Raw genomic sequence first — 212 nt, forward strand, 5'->3', positions numbered from 1 at the left:
AAATTTGAATTCCAGATAAAGAGCGGATACTTTTTCGGCACAAAGTTGTCGCAATGATGGGGAGTCCTGCATTTTCTCTGGCAACCCCCCGCTCTGGGCAAGGGGAGACTGGGGGGGGAGGAGGCGGAGGCGGAGGAAGAGGAAGCGCAAGCCACTGGCCGTCGCTTTATTGAGAGGGGGCGGGGGCCAGGGGCGTGGCCGGGGCCGGGGGC

This window comes from Pteropus alecto, unplaced genomic scaffold (assembly GCF_000325575.1).
Source record: "Pteropus alecto unplaced genomic scaffold, ASM32557v1 scaffold5, whole genome shotgun sequence".
Lineage (NCBI taxonomy): Eukaryota > Metazoa > Chordata > Mammalia > Chiroptera > Pteropodidae > Pteropus > Pteropus alecto.